Consider the following 15,287-nt stretch of genomic DNA (forward strand, 5'->3'; position numbering starts at 1 on the left):
TGCTCATCTAAGTGGTATGTAATATTTTAACCATTATGGTTTGATTTTGATCCACATTGACTAAATTTAATACACCACTGAAAATCATTGGTAATGACCTATGTCTGCCTTGTCAATACTATCAAATGTAATTTAATCTATATTAATAAAATGCCATACATGTTTCGAGAACCTCGTATGTTCTCTTCATCAGTGCCCAAACAATTTGTGGACTTCATACCTAATCTCTCCACAATACACTCTAAATAAGTTATGATTAAAATACAAGACTTGTCAACTAAATTACATAAAAGCAATTTTTTTTTTTTTTTTTTTACATAAGATAAGCATGTCTTTCTTCTTAAAATTCTAATTATATAATGAAAAATAGTGTTAGTCACAATTCCAAATTTTTATTTCAGCTCCTTCGGTTTAAAACTTCCTCTGAATGGCTAATGTCTTTCTGGTCAAGTATCATTTAGCTTTCTGTACATGATGTGGTTGCTTGTATACATATCAAATTATGAAAAGATGTGGTTAACTTTGACTTGTGTTGGATACCTTTTCAGGAACGTGCGAGCCAGTTATTTCAACTTTTTCCTGTGCCTGTGTAGCTATAATGGACAATGTATCAATAACCTACAATAATCAATAGTATTGACAAGGCGGACATAGATATTTACAGTGATTTTCAGTGGTGTATTAAGTGGTATGTTTTAAGCTATCTGTAGAGGGATGGCATGGAATGACATTACTAAGTGATTAAGCCTGAATTCAATTTTTAAAAGTAGGAAAGTACTACTATGAAGATAAAGTTCAAATTCAAGAGGACAAATTGAGGCAAATATTTGTTTATAGGAAGACAAATGAGGGATTGGAATAATTAATCAATTGATCAGTTTCCAACTTCTTTGAAGTCATTTTAAGAAAAGACTAGGTAAACAACTGATAGGAAATCTGCCACCCGAGCAACAGCCCTAAATGCAGATCAGTATTGATTGACCTATCTAAGGCATTTGATAGGTCAGATCATGGGGGACTACTGGCAAAAATGAGTGCAATTGGACTAGACAAAAGAGTGACTGAATGGGTTGCTCTGTTTCTAGAAAATAAAACTCAGAGAATTAGAGTAGGTGAAGCTTTATCTGTCCCTGTAATATTAAGAGAGGAATTCCTCAGGGCATATTATTGGACCTTTATGTTTTCTTATATATATCAATGATATGAGTAAAGATGTGGAATCAGAGATAAGGCTTTTTGCAGATGATGTTATTCTGTACAGAGTAATAAATAAGTTACAAGATTGTGAGCGGTTGCAGGGTGACCTCGATAGTGTTGTGAGATGAACGGTGGGCAATGGTATGATGATAAACAGGGTTAAAAGTCAGGTTGTGAGTTTAACAAATAGGAAAATTTCTCTCGGTTTTAATTACTGCATTGATGGGGTGAAAGTTCCTTTTGGGGATCATTGTAAGTACCTAGGCGTTAATATAAGAAAAGACCTTCATTGGAGTAATCACATAAATATGATTGTTAATAAAGGGTACAGATCTCTGCACATGGTTATGAGGGTAATTAGCGGTTGTAGTAAGGATGTAAAGGCGAGGGCATATAAGTCTTTGGTAAGACCACAACTAGAGTATGGTTCCAGTGTATGGGGCCCTCACCAGGATTAGTTGATTCAAGAACTGGAAAAAATCCACAAAAAAAAAGCAGCTCGATTTGTTCTGGGTGATTTCCGACAAAAGAGTAGCGTTACAAATATGTAGCAAAGTTTGGGCTGGGAAGACTTTGGAGAAAGGAGACGAGCTGCTGGACTAAGTGGTATGTTCCGAGCTGTCAGTGGAGAGATGGCGTGGGAGGACATCAGTAGACGAATAAGTTTGAGTGGTGTCTTTAAAAGTAGGAGAGATCACAATATGAAGATAAAGTTGGAATTCAAGAGGACAAGTTGGGGCAAACATTCGTTTATAGGAAGGGGAGTTAGGCATTGGAATAACTTACCAAGGGAAATGTACAATAATTTTCCAATTTCTTTGCAATCATTTAGGAAAAGGCTAGGAAAACAACAGATAGGGAATCTGCCACCTGGGCGACTGCCCTAATGCAGATCAGTAGTGACTGACTGATTGATTGATTGATTGACATGTTACATTCCAGCAGAGAGGATTTGCCTAATATTTTTGCAGCTCAGTGATCTATAGCCATTTGTAAGATTCTTCTTTTTCTTCTTCTGCTTTCGCAGTTGTCCCACCTGGTGGCGTGGTCGCTATGTGGGTCTGGTGTGTCTTATTTCCTCTCCTCATGGGCCATGTCAGAGTGTAGATTTTTGCATATCAGCGCATTGTTACCTCAGTGGCCGCTTTATAGTCCTTTTCCAGCAGCTTTCAGGATATAGTCCATCTTCACAATGGTGTCTACTCTTAACTGCAACACATGCTCAAACCACCTTAGAGGCCCTGTCGCATTTTCTCCTCAATTGGAACGACACCAAATTGTTTCCTCTATTCTTACTTTGGTCGTGCTATCTAACGTGGTAGTGGCAGCTTTTCATATGAGCATCTTTGTCTCCGTGATGCCTCATCGACGTTCTCCTTTTCTATAGGCTGGCCAACATTCAGTATTGTAGAGTGCAACAGGACAAATGACAGAACTGTTAATCTTTGACTTTAGGTGATCTTTCATCTGATAATCAGAAGTTTTCCTCTTTGGTAAGTCATCCCCACGAACCTACCACGCTGGCGTAGCAGGGGGAGAGGTGATACTCTCACGTGGCGCGTCCCAGGTGGCGGATAGGGGGGTCCTAACCGGCTTGCCGGTGCACTTGAGGGAAATAAAACACCTCTTGTGGACCAAACACACACCCCCTGTGGGTGGAGGAGGCAGACGAAGAATTCACCCATGGTATCCCCTGCCTGTCGTAAGAAGCGACCAAAAGGGGCGACCAAGGGATGATTGTCTTGGAACCATGAAACTACTTGTGATTACTACCACCACGCAGAGAACACCATGGGTCGCTTTTACTTGCGCGTAGTACCACTATATTAGGTACCAAATAGGTTTGTGATTAGTAGCACACAGGAGCACCGTGCGGTCGGCTTTTGCAGTACCTGTGACTAGTATCACCATATGAGCAGGACCATGGGGTGATAGCTACCATGGTCCTGCCTTGCCTATGATTACTACCCACTATATGTGGAACACCACGGGACAGTGCAGGTTCCTGTGGTTAGTACTCTTACGTGATGAACACCATAGGGTTGCGTTGCCTGTAAATGGTGCTGCAATGTGAGAAAAACCATAGGTCTGTATTATATGTCAAATTTCATAACCTGTGAGTAGTACCATAATTCGTGGAATACCGCGAGTCTCTGCTACTTTTGATTAGTACCGCAATATGACAAATACCATGGTTCTACTTTCCTAGCGATAAGTACCATTATGAGGGGCCGATAACTTAGATTTTGGACCCCCTTTAGACTGCAAGCATCATCGATTCAGTGTTATGCTATAGCAGCAGTCCTGTGGTCAGTAATACTGTTGTTTTACATCAGTTTCTGTGAATGTAAGGCATTGCGGGTCGCATCCATTGACTGTTTTAAATTCATATCCATCCATTCATTCTTCGTCCTCACATTTTGAATTCTGGTCAATGGAGAATTTTTGACTTTTAATTTGTCATTCCATTTCGTCTCATTTCGTACCATTAGGGGCCGATGACCTCGATATTAGGCCCCTTTAAACAACAAGCATCATCATCATCACCGGTAAGTCATCCGTGATCTTAGACCACAAGTCTCCCTGTGGGTGAGGGCAGTAGAATAACCCCCACAGTAAACCTGCCTGTTGTAAGCGTGGGTTGAGGATAACGGGCCCTTAGTTAAGTCCTGGCAGGCTCCTCACTTTAATCTCTCCTATCCTACGTCCCTTGGACAACTCGTGTTCTTTCTTTTATCCTGGGGGTTTTAGGTTTCCGAGGCTTAGGGACTCTTTCATTTTCACGCCCATCGTGACCCTTGTCTGTCTTTCGCTGATACCTTCATTTTTCGAAGTGTTGGATCCCTTCCATTTTCCCCTCTGATCCTCCTTTGGGTGAGGGTGATAGAATAACACCCACGGTATCCCCTGCCTGCTATAAGAGGTGACTAAAAGGGGCCCCAGGGGCTCTTAACTTGGAAGCATGAGTTGCTGATCACAGGGCCCTTAGCTGAGTCCTGGCATTGCTTCTACCAATCTATCCTTTTTGACCTCTCTTGGTCAACTCTTGTTCTTTTCCGCCCCTGACGGTATTACATATGGAGGCCTAGGCAGTCTTTCATTTCATTGCCCTTCGTGGCCCTTATCTTTCTTTGGCTGATACCTTCATTTTTCTAGTGTATTATCCCTTCTACTTTTCTCTCTCTGATAACTGTTATATAGAGGATGGTTGCCCAGCTGTACTTCCTCTTAAAACAATAATCACCACCACCACTTAGACCACAGGTACTTGAACTTTTTTGTTCGCGGCATTGTAAGATCCTTGTAAATGATAAACAAACTTTCAGTAGATCATAACAGTTTTTATTTTTCTGTGAAGCTATAATCTAGAAAATTACAGTAACAATAATTTCCAAGACAACCAGTAATAACATTTATTTGTAAGTATTCACATTGGAAATGTATATAAAGATCTATTAAAACCTGTTGTGTGAACAAAATAAAATTAATACAGAGCGAATAACATAATATACTAAACAAACAAACAAACAACCAAAATGCATACAAAATACAGAAGTGTTCAATATATTTTAGTTAGCTCAATAATGTAAGAGATCAAAACAAGTTTAAATATATTCCTATAAGTTATGTTTTGTAAGCTAACTTCACTGGTGATATATTAAGCTCATGGTTTCATGTGTAACAGTAGAGCATTTTTAATCCAAATATCTCCTCATTCACTTTAAGTCCAGCTTTCTCTTGTTATGATAAGATTGAAATGACTCATGGTTAACTGCCAATACCTAGAAATGACTTGAGGAATTTACTGTAGTTGTATGTCCAGAATATAGAAATACAGTTTACATAATCTTTTCATGAATTCAAACTTGGCAGCAGAAAGTTCCAGCATGATTATAATAGTCATTGAAAAAAAATAATGAAATACTGAAGTAAATTTTGGTTCAGCCTCTTAGACTGCTTGCACAAGATAGATGGAATACGGATGAACAGGGATTATCTGGTTAAATATTGCAAACTAAAAAAAAAAAGTATTTTTTAGAGTTTCATGTTATTTGAGACACGCTGCAGAGAAAGAAAGGGTAGATTTATTACTTGACTATTTCAGCTCATTGGATTTCATAGATTTCCACATATATTTTGACCTACTTTCTACATTTGTAGATATTTTGAGCATAAGAAAATTTGAAGTTATAAAAGAGCTTGTAAACTTCTCTTCTAAAGTTTTCAGCTCTAGGAAGATTAATAATTGACTTGTAGGAAACCAAAGAGAAACTCTACAGAAGTCTTCAAATGAAGGAAGACCAAGCCTCTCGCAATAAATTTAAGATAGCTTTCTCTTTATTTCTTCCAGCTCTAGAAATCAATGAGAGTCTCTTCAAAAGTTTTCAGGCCAAGAAAGAACAAGTGGCGTTGAGAAAACTTAACTTTATTTTTTTCCTTCTACCATCTAAATCAAAGAGTATCTGAAGTACTTAACAAGAAACTTAATAGTTTTTCCATGAAAGCAAAGGGAGGCTAAAAGAGATACTTGTTTATATTATTGCTCTTCCTTATTCATCAGCACATTCAATATTTGCAAGTTTTAAAGCTGTTTAGAAACTTCCTGTGAACATTTTGTTTTCCTCTTTCCTTTCCAATAACTTTGCTCTTCAGTAAGCTTAATGTCATTAGTATCTAGCTGCAAAGGAAAGAGAAATGTATCTTTAGCTTTGTAAAACATTGAAATATTCTATTATTTTAAAAAAAAATTAGCCCAGAAAAATTTCAACTATTTGTGAGCTATAACAACAAATGAATATGACTGATATGTTTTGAAGATATTTTCCTCTTTGTACGTTACTTCTGTTTAATGTCAAAGAAATAAACATTTCTTCACTGATGCATAAAGAGAAGATAGTTGACTTCATAGAGATAAGTTGACCCTTTTTCTGAATGGAATGTTGCTATCATTAAGTTAACTCTGAAACATTTTATATTAAGTTTTATAAAAGACAAGAATATATCTTAAATTGATTTTTGTTTTTGAGAGCTTGCCTGCTGTGAGAATATGGTTCATGAAAAGTCCTTCTTAGTGACACAATTCCCTAACTTTATCATGTAATTATGTGAAAATGATTTATCACTAATGCCACGATATTTTATGTTTTCACATCAGTTATATGTTGCTGAATCACTGCCAGTTTTCCTAGGATAGGGCTTTCCATTCCTAACTTCATATCAAGAAATGTTTTAAAAGTTATACTCTGACTCTGACCAGGGAAGACTTTGACAAAAATCTATTAAGTTTCCTCAAAGCCACTTGATCTTCAGAAATAAGAGGAATGAACAAATAATTTTCTTCATTTTTTTAAAAACCTGGACTTTAACCTATCATTCCATTAGTTGTCAAGCCTTCAGGGTATCAAATGGATCAGTTACAGTTATACTGACCAATATTCATCATCTGACTGGAAAGCTGGACTTCTTTAATTACACAATTCAGTTCTTTCATTTACAGAAATTGTATGTCAGATCTTTTGGATAAACAAAGCTCTGCCGTTGAGGACAGAATAAGCGAGATCATATTCCGAGACCGAACACCGTCACAATACAATACATGGTCTTATTATTGTCCCAGCGCACAGTGCAGATGTTGTCCAAACCACTGTCCCAGTGGCAGGCGCTGGCACTGTGAAAACCTGCTCCATTCTTCTGCAAGATCGTGCACTGCACTGAAAATAAGGAAAAGCAAAGGTGACTATAACAACACTCTGAAAAAAAATTATATTGAGTCCTTAGAGAGGGGTATCCAAATACCGGCGAATGAAGTTCTGAAAATATTTCTCATGAATAGAGGCATCTGTGTTCCCCTTAGGTCCGGGGAGTAGATCTAGATGTACACTCATGTTCACAAAAACTAGAACAACTTGAAAGACTAGAGATAGGAAGTTCATGTTTACAGGACATGTGCATTAGTATGTTCTGAAAAAATGATTAGCATTTGAACCATGTCGGCCCTCAGGTTCAAGTTTCACATCGATATCTCGGCGCACCACCACCGACTGGTAAAATGTGTCTACGGCTCTCGTTGTTGCTATAAATCAAAGGTAATGTATCAGTGTGACTTGAGCAGACGTGCAGGATGCCTCGCAGATGTATGTGTGAACTGTACCGTCAAATGAGTGGGTTTGAAAGAGGGTGCATTATTGGCATGAGAGAACGTGATGCATCCATCCGGGAAATTGCTGCTCGTGTGGGACGAAGTGTGTTGGCAGTGCAACAGGTGTGTACAGAATGGTTCACAGAAGGTCGTAGAACATGACGAGATGGGTCTGATCACACCACCCAGACCACCCCCCAAGAAGATTGACACCTCATCCGAACGGCATTGCAAGACTGATCTGCATCCTCCTCGGCTGTGGCGAACAGTGGAACAGTGTAACACATCATATACTATCAGGAGTGACAGTCTGTCACCGTTTATTACGGTCTGGGTTACTGGTGCGTTGTCCTCCGCCTACCTTTGACTAATGTGCATAAACATGCTTGACTGCAATGGTGTATGGAACGATGTCACTGGGGACAGGAATGGCAGCAGGTAGTACTTTCAGACGAATCCAGGTTCTGTTTGTTTGAAAATGATGGCCGCATTTTGGTTCACCGCAGACAGGAAAAGAAGCATCACATTGACTGCATTCGCACAAGACATACAGCGCCAACCTAAGGCCTTATGGTGTTGGGTGCTGTTGGGTACAACCATAAATCACAGTTGGTGCGTGACCAGAGCACTGTGACTAGTTTGACCTACGTGAATGACATCCTGTGACCCATAGCCATACCCTTTCTGCACGACACCCCAGATGCCATATTCAGCAGGACAATGCGCGACCACATACATGTTGCTGCACAAACACGTGCCTTCTTGTTGTCAGAGGATGTCAGACTGTTGCCCTGACCTGCCCGATCACGGGACTTGTCACCAATCGAAAATCTGTGGTATACGGTGAAACGACGGGTGCGGCACTGTGATCCAATGCCAACCACCAAAGATGAACTGTGGAAGCAGGTGAATGCAGCATGGATGACTATACCCCAGGACGCCATTCGCGCCTTATACATGTCGATGCCATCACGCATCGGAGGGCCTGCCTCACAAGGGCTGCACTCGGCTAGAAATAGCCACACTAAATTAATTACCATCCATCCGTCCGTCCGTCCATCAATCCATCCATCCATCCATCCATCCTTTTTCGAACACCTCCCTTGGTAAATTATTCCAATCCATAATTCAAAAACCAAACCCCATGGTACTTAACGCCCTTGAAAGGGCCTTGGCCTGCCCAGCAACCGCTGCTCAGCCTGAAGGCCTGCAGGTTACGAAGGGTCGTGTGGTCAGCACGACACATCCTCTCGGCTGTTATTCTGGGCTTTCGAGACCGGGGCTGCCATCTCACCGTCAGATAGCTCCTCAATTCTAATCACATAGGCTGAGTAGACCTCGAACCAGCCCTCAGGTCGAGAGAAAAATCTCTGACCTGGCCGGGAATCGAACCCGGGGCCTCAGGTCGAGAAGCAGGCACGCTACCACTACACCACGGGGCCGGCCAATCCATAATTCCCCTTCCTATAAATGAATATTTGCCACAATTTGTTCTCTTGAATTCCAACTTTATCTTCATATTGTGATCTTTCCTACTTTTATAAAAACACCACTCAAACTACTTTGTCTAGTAAAGTCATTCCATCAGGCTGAGTGGCTCAGACGGTTGAGGCACTGGCCTTCTGACTCCAACTTGGCACGTTCGATCCTGGCTCAGACGTGGTATTTGAAGGTGCTCAAACATGTCAGCCTCATGTCGGTAGATTTACTGGCAGGTAAAGGAACTCCTGTGGGACTAAATTCCGGCACCTCAGCGTCTCTGAATACCGTAAGGGTAGTTAGCAGGACATAAAGCCAATAACATTATTATTATTATTATTATTATTATTATGATTAAAATCATTCCACGTCATCTCTCCACTGATAGCTCTGAACATACCTCTTAATTGAACAGCTCATCTCCTTTCTCCCAAGTCTTCCCAGCCCAAACTTGGCAACCTTTTTTAAAGCTATTTTTTTGTCGGAAGTCACCCAGAACAAATCAAGTTGCTTTTCTTTGGATTTTTGCATTTCTCAAATCAATAATCTCCCATACACTGGAAACATAGGGGAAAACAGGGCAGGCGTGTTTTACACCTGTGATGACATGTTTATTACTGCTTACCCTTTCATGCAACAGTTCTGCAATGTTCAAAATTCTTGTTTTAATAGCTTTTTCATAAAGTAGTAAAGTTAAATTTGATGTAAATTTGACATTTTGCCTCGTACTCAGGGTAAGTTGACTAACCTATTGGGGTAAGATGATGAGTAATCTTCTCAACTGTTTCAACATAGAACTTCACTGAAATTTGTTAGAGGAACACTCCATCAAAACTTGAAGTAACTTAATTATGTACTACGCAAGGACATACATTTCTAAAGAACATAAATTGTAATATGATTAAAAATACTTTAAAATAACATACTTTTACTCACACACAGGGCATGTACAAATTTCTTGTTGCTACTTATTGCCCAATTTGGATATGAAGCCCAACTGCATAGCTACTTTTCTTCTCTGGGTTTTACATTCCTGCCCTTTCTTCAGCATTTCTTTTTGATGTAGCATGTCCTTCATGGGTGTGCTGGTTATGATGGATGCTGATCTTTTAGCTCTTTTTCTCGTTGTAACAGGCCTTTGAGCACAAGGTAATGATGGAATATCATATATCATTGTCTTTGACTTTCCAGGCTGTGGTGATTTTGACACTTCATGTTGTAATGTTTCTTCATAGTGATTACTGATTCTTCTGAAATTCAAGTACGGTATCAGGGACCGAAGGCATATCTGCATGTTCATTACGCTCATCGTCCGACTCGTTGGCTGAATGGTCAGCGTACTGGCCTTCGGTTCAGAGGATGCCGGGTCGGGGATTTTAACCTTCATTGGTTAATTCCAATGGCCCGGGGACTGGGTGTTTGTGCTGTCCCCAACATCCCTGCAACTCACACACCACATATAACACTATCCTCCACCACAATAACACGCAGTTACCTACACATGGCAGATGCCGCCCACCCTCATCGGAGGGTCTGCCTTACAAGGGCTGCACTCGGCTAGAAATAGCCACACGAAATTATAATTATAATTATTATTACGCTCATCGTGTGCTTCTGAGGTGGAAGGTTGGTGCGGTTCTTCATAATCTCTTTCTGTTGTCACTGTTGGAGAGTAATTTTCGTCATCAAATATTTGTGGGTTGGATGGCTCAATTTCACATGCTTCAAATCTTTAAATGTGTTACTCATAGTTGCATTTCAAGTGATCTGAGATTCTTTGACAGCATTAATTGTGGCTGTCATGCTTATTTCATCCCACTCACGTCTATCTGTCTTCCTCTGATAATTCTAAGCATTTCTGTAAACTGCGTAAGAGTATGGGTAACGAAGTATAGCCAATACCTGGCCTGGGGTAAGATAACGAATTCGTCAACTTGCTCTCGACATTTCGTCCCAGGCTGTTTAGGAAGCAGTTTGTTCTTATAAGCAACAGACGTCTTACAATCAAGATTCAGTTAACACTGACGTAAGTTGGAAATACATTGATATTTAAAGAAAAGAAAATGGATAATTTATACTGTGAGCACATTAGTAATAGATGCTTCCTGCACATACCTCAGATATTTGAGTGTGGCAGCGCCAAACAGACAACCCCCTACTACTGCGTGTCTCAGACTGGAAGGAATTTCCTTCTATGTGTATATTATACGAGTGAGATATCGGGCCCAAGGTCATATGGTAGCCAACTTAGTGAGCAGAATACTACAAAAGTTATGGTCCATTCGTCACCTTGCCCCAGTTCCCCCTACTCCAATTGTGGTCTTACCAGAGATAAACACCCTCTCGTTTACATCCTTACTACAAACCCTAAATACCATCAAAGCAATGTGAAGAGATATGTAACCTTTATTTACAATCCCATTTAATGTCAATATCCCAATAAACATTTTTTCTTATATTAACATCTAGGTACATACAGTGATCCCCATGAGGAACTTTTACCAAGGTATCGACAGAGGTTTATTTGACATGCTCTATTGGTGGAAAAATATCTAATTCCCTCCTTGGGAACTTAGAATTTCCAGTCGACAGAGGTATTGAGATGTTGAGGAGGGGTAACAGCTGACCTACCCCTTTTTTGCTGTATTTTCATCTTTACGAACCCTCCTTGGAGACTATTGTATGGAGAAACCACATAGCTTCATTATGCTACAAGAGATTTTGCCTTATGTTTTTTTCTGCATGCTTATTATTTTACAGTTATTCATTGAATCAGGACTGCCTTAGCATTGGATTATTGAATTAGTCAAATATATAAAACAGTTATAAGACTGAATATCTCATGTTGACAATCAAGAAATAAAACTTACAGTTGAACAATCAAAAACTGATGCATGAAAAATGCTAGTGGCTTTACGTTGCACCGACACAGATAGGTCTTATGGCGACGATGGAATAAGAAAGGCTTAGGAGTTGGAAGGAAGCGGCCATGGCCTAAATTAAGGTACAGCCCCAGCATTTGCCTGGTATGAAAATGGGAAACCTGTCGTAAGAGGCGACTAAAAGGGGCCCAAGGCACTCTCAACTTGGGAGCGTGGTTTGGCAACCACACGGCCGTTAGCTGAGTACTGGCATTGCTTCAACTTACTTGTGTCAGGCTCCTCACTTTCGTCTATCTTGTCCGACCTCCCTTGGTCAACTCTTGTTCTTTTCCAACCCTGCCGATATTAGAGCATTCAAGGCCTAGGGAGTCTTTCAACATCACGCCCTTCGTGGCCCGTGTCTTTCTTCGTCCTTTACTTCATTTTTCGAAGTGATGGATCTCTTCTTTTTTTCTCTTTGTCTACCCCCCTGTGGGTGGGGGATGCAGTAGAAGAATACACCCAGAGAACCCCCGGCCTGTCGTAAGAGGCGACTAAAAGGGGCAACCAAGGGATGATCGAATTAGGACCATGAGACTCCTTGTAATTAGTACCACCACACGGGGAATACTTGCGCGTAGTACTACTATGTTAGGTACAAAATTGGTTTGTGATTAGTAGCAACAGAGTGCGCTGTCAGCTTTTACAGTGCTGTGATTAGTACCATTATATAAGCAACAACATGGTTCTGGCTTGCCTATGATTAGTACCCACGATATGAGGAACACCACGGGATAGTACGAGTCCCTGTGGTTAGTGCACTTATGTGATGAACACCATAGGTTTGCGTTACCTGTAAATGGTGCTGCAATGTGCGAGAAACACTATAGGTCTGTGTTATGTGCGAATATCTTTACCTGTGAGTAGTACCATACTGTGTGGGATACCGTGAGTTTATGCTACTTTTGATTAGTACCACAACATGACAAATACCATGGTTAAACTTTCCTAGCAACAAGTACCATTATGAGCGGCCGATGACTTGGATTTTGGACACCCTTTAGACTACAAGCATCATCGATTCAGTATTGTACTATAGAAGCAGTCCTTTGATCAGTAATACTATTGTTTTATGTCAGTTTCTGTGAATGTGAGGCACTGCAGATCGGATCCACTGATTGTTTTAAATTCATATCCAACCATTCATTCTTCATCCTCACGTTTTGAATTCCGGTCAGTGAAGGATTTTGGACTTTTACTTTGTCATTACATTTTGTACCATTAGGGGCCGAAGACCTAGATGTTAGGCCCCTTTAAACAAGCATCATCATCATCATCATCATCAGTAGTCAGACTGTCATTGAAGGATGGCTAGTGGCTCTTGTAGAATGGTTTTGTGCTGACCCCCAACATAAACTGGCGAAGCTGCTCGAAGATACCTGCTTCCTGTCTAACAGCTGCACAAGCATTATTGATACGCTGTTCCAGGTAATTTGAGATCGTTAACCAGTGTAGTGTATACCACACTTTTTGTGTGTCCACAGTGGATTAAGGCCAGGAAAATGCAGGCCAATGTACTGGACCTCAATGCCTGATCCACCATTGTTAGAAAGTATTGTGCAAAACCGGCATACATGCAAAATGAAGTGTGCTGGAAACCCATCAGGCATGAACGACATGGTGCAGTGAACTGCTAGAGGCACATGTTCCAGTAGTATAGGAGTGTCCTTGAAGATCAGTTGATCATGGATAATACCACACATTGCATCCAAAATGCTGTTGATAGGACTAATTAGCAACAAACGTACCCTAGGGATTTTCAACTGCCTGTGCATGTGTGTGTGTTATGCCAATTCTTCCAAATGTGGTCTCGTTGAACAAAACATCAGTATGGTAGTGGCCATGTGTAATACATGTACCTCAAAACTAAAGCAGTGGAGGACATATGTTCTAACAGACATTTTTTCTAGTTTTTATCCCAGGAATACTGTCATTCGTGTTCCACGATCTGGAAAAGGCTTTTGATACATTGCCTAAGAGAAGAAATGTGGATGGTTTTAAGGTGATTTGGCTGCCCAGAACACTTTGATGAATTGATACTGGCACTCCATAATAATATGCTTGGACAAGTATTGTACCAAAATGAAACTTCGGAAGAATTACACATCAATAACGGGCTTAAGCAAGGCTGTGTACTTGTACCAACCCTCTTTGCCCTGTAACTGGTGGCCATGCTCTAAGACACATCGCCTGAGAACAACACAAGAGTGGAACTTAAGTACAGGTTTAATGGAGGGCTCTACAATCAAACCAGACTCCGATCAGAAAGATATTACTAGTCTCATCCATCTAACTGAACTGCAATATGCGGATGACAATGCTTCTCCAACTCGTACACCTGACAAGCTGAAAATGTCGCTTAACTGTTTCTCTAGGGCATATGAACGATTTGGCCTAACCATCAACATTCCTAAAACAAAGGTAAAGGTAACTTAAAAGCTCTTCAGTGTGTTGAACACACAGGTTAAATATAAACATTATACTACAACAAACCTGTTAAAAAATATTAAACAAGGGATAAAAATACACACTATTGTTTACGAATATTATTTTTACAGTTATGTTGTAATATAATACATAGACAAGTCAATAAGTATCCACAATTTTTCTCTAAGTGTCTTCAGGTTGGCTGTATGGCGTTGTGTGCTCACCAGCCGCTAGATGGCACCGTTGTCTACGTCTGTGGTAGGTTTCAGCGTTATGAGATCAGTACCGCTTGTGCTGTTGCGAAGTAAAGATGGCTGCACCACTCTCAGTTTGCATCAAGGAAGAACAGCGTTCCGTAATCCGTTTTTTGTGGCTGAGGGTGCACCAGGAGCGGAAATTCATAGAAGACTTTCAGCACAATAAGGGGACAATGTTTTGCCACAGCGAAGTGTTTACCAGTGGATTGAACAGTTCAAAAGGGGTCACACGAGCGTGAGGGATGAGGAAAGATCCAGGCATCCAGCCTGCAGCCGTTAAGTGATGCCAATATTGAACAAGTGCGTGACATGATCCTGAATAACAGAAGAGTGACTGTTGATAACGTGGCAAACCATATGCACATCAGTCATGGTTCTGCATATGAAATCATACACAACAGGCTTCTGTTCGAGATGGGTTCCAAAACAACTCAATAGAGAGCAGAAGTGCAATCGTCTGAGAATCTGTCAACACCTACTGGATTGTCATGCTAACAAAGGTGAAACGTTTCTGAAACGGACCATCACTGGAGATGAAACATGGGTTCGCCACTTCGAACCAGAGAGCAAACATCAGAGCATGGAATGGAAGCATCTGCTGTGGCATAACATTGTCCTCATATTGTGCTGAAAGTCTTCTATGAATTTTCGCTCCTCGTACACCTTTAGATCACAAAAAAAAAGGGATTACGGAACGGTGTTCTTCCTTGGTGTAAACAGAGAGTGGCTCGGCCTCTTCACGTCGCAACAGCGCAAGCTGTACGGATCTGATAACACTGAAACCTACCACAGACGTAGAGAACGGTGTCGTCTAGCGGCTGGTGAGCACACAATGCCATAGAGAAGAGAATACATGCTACCTATATA

The sequence above is a fragment of the Anabrus simplex genome, chromosome 13, assembly GCF_040414725.1.
Source record: "Anabrus simplex isolate iqAnaSimp1 chromosome 13, ASM4041472v1, whole genome shotgun sequence".
Lineage (NCBI taxonomy): Eukaryota > Metazoa > Arthropoda > Insecta > Orthoptera > Tettigoniidae > Anabrus > Anabrus simplex.